Raw genomic sequence first — 2,411 nt, 5'->3', positions numbered from 1 at the left:
GCCGAGAAGCGATAACGGTCCACTGTTTCAGGTCCGAGGGCCCTTGCTGGCACAATGCGCACTTGTAGCAGTGTTCTTTTTATGGCCATAGGTGGCCAGAGTGTCACGTTGCACCTCCGCCCACCCGCTGCACTGAGCACTCTTCATCCCTTTTAAATGGTATAACTTTGCACTCCCGCATGCTCCAGCAAGCACCATTCAAGCAACAACTTTGCACTCCAGCTTCGAACATCGGCACAATCGCAACAAGTAAGGCGACTCTACTCAGAGAAGTCACTCTGCACAGTAACAAGATTTCTTTTGCACAGACAGAAAGGGCTTCACCCGCAAAGGTAAAGCCTGCCAAAAATAGAAACAACTCATTAGTGCTGCTCTCCACGAAAGTCTTTAGTAAAAGGCGAAAGACTTGTATGTTATGAAGAGAAACCAGAGTACGATTATCCGTCACTGCGGGAGCAGGGCATCAGGCTAGTTGCCATAGCCACCTGCCCCATGGTGAGCGTTGCTTGGTTGAAACGCGTGCCCCTGTGCAATCGACAAGGCAGCAACAAAAACACCACGGGAACACCGTATTGAGGCTTTGTTCTGACCGCTCATTCGGTGTCGCGTTTCTTTCAAGCAATTCTCCCGGTTAGCCCGCACTCGGCTCGCTCCCAGAGCCGTGTTAAAGTCTACTTCGCATTCACTCTCTTTTCTCAGCAGACTCTTGGGATTTTATCTATAAAATGAATTCCTTCAATCAAACTATGTTAAAACTGCTTTGTCCTTCATATTTACCATGTCTAGAAAGATTTAAACAAAAAAAAAAACAACGATGTACTTTGCAGTAAAAGAAAGAGCAAATCTAAAGTTTCAGGAATCCGAGAATAAGCTTACATTCATGAGTTCTTCACGATTTCGGATTTTGCTATAAAATGAATTCCTTCACTCAAACTAAATTAAAACTGCTAAACCGCTAATCTGTTACATGTAAGGCAGATGTCAAATTCACCGAAATAGGATCTAAGGGTATTCGGCCAATCGAGCTGTAGCAGCTTTGGTAAAAGAGTATAAGTTGAAGAGTTTGTGAATAAAGGTGTGCGCACACATAGTGTGCTGTACGAAAATAGGCAGGGAGCAATGCCGGCTGGGGTATATGTTCTTGTATGTTGTCTGACTGTTTGATTTGAATGTGTTGTGTAAGTGTCCTGTTGAATGTTACATGTTTGGGCTTTGACACTTCACTGTGGTTGTTAACTGTGTGGTGTGTCCTGAAATGTTATATGTTTGGGCTGTGTGACATGCTTAATGCTTGTCAGTAGCTACCCACTTATTCATATATAGCAACTGACAACATAAGAAGTCTGGACATACTTTGATAGTAGTTGTAGAAGTATCCTTATTGATAATAGATAAACTAATTCATAGTGATAGAAAAGTAGATGAACAGGTGCCTGCACATGTCTCACGAAAATAAAATGGGTGTATGATTGCTGACGGCAGAGCAATATTGCCAAACTTATGAGTTCTTGTGGCAAACTTGATTCAGTGTCTTGACGTGTATACGCTGTTTCGCTGACTTGATTGTCACAAGAAACAAAGTGTGTTTGATAAGATCCAACCATTTTATTACGGGAGGATCAGTATGTATGGATTCTGATGTGACTGATAAACCCATTCGTATCGTAAGCATAATCTAATACGTGAGACAACGCCCTGGCACAAAATCAAAAAAAAAAAAGAGAGAGCGGTTTTGTGTCCCCACAGTCCATAATGTAGAAAAGAGAGAAAAAAGCCTTTCTGATTTGGTGTGTGTGCTCACAGTGCAGAGTGTAGAGAAAAGAGAGAAAAGAAAGCCGTTTTGGTGTCACGGGTGTTGTGACTTAGACACACACATTTCTGAATTGAGAAAGGAAATTATTTTAGAGGAAGCACTAGAGTTTAGATCGCACATTTGTTGATAGGCATTCATTTATTTCTTCACTTCTGATGAAGTTTCAACAATAAACAACAAACTTTGTATTATGAGAAAGAACCAGACTCATTCTTCAGGAATCCGAAAATAAGCTCTATTTTACGAGTTATGCACGAATTCGGATTATCCTATAAAACGAATTCCTTAACTCTAACCAAGTTAAGACTGCTTTGTCCTTCATATTTATTCATGTCTAATCAAGTTTCAACGATAAACAACGTTGTACTTTGTAGAATGAGAAAGAACTTCTTCAGCAATAAGCATCTCTCGACATATGACGAAATACAGATTTTGCTATAAAATTAATTCCTTCTATCAGCCTGACTTAAAACTGTTTGTCCTCCTTATTTATCCACTTCAAATCAAGTTTCAACAATTAAAAAAATGTTGTAGTTTGAGAAAAAACAACTTAATCTTAAGCAATCAGTAGGGTAAGAAAGGGTAAGAAAAGGTGCAA

General features: G+C 40.2%; 1 non-coding gene across 1 annotated transcript; it reads right to left on the bottom strand.

The window, feature by feature from the left end:
* Positions 1–321: 321 nt before the first annotated feature.
* Positions 322–435, bottom strand: LOC140287365 (U5 spliceosomal RNA). The gene has a single exon (XR_011911549.1). It is a non-coding gene; the product is annotated as a U5 spliceosomal RNA (small nuclear RNA).
* Between the last annotated feature and the right edge of the window lie 1,976 nt (positions 436–2,411).

The sequence above is a fragment of the Leuresthes tenuis genome, unplaced genomic scaffold (genome assembly GCF_036924035.1).
Source record: "Leuresthes tenuis unplaced genomic scaffold, fLeuTen1.0.hap1 SCAF_125, whole genome shotgun sequence".
Classification (NCBI taxonomy): domain Eukaryota; kingdom Metazoa; phylum Chordata; class Actinopteri; order Atheriniformes; family Atherinopsidae; genus Leuresthes; species Leuresthes tenuis.
This window is presented reverse-complemented; position numbering and strand designations above follow the sequence as displayed.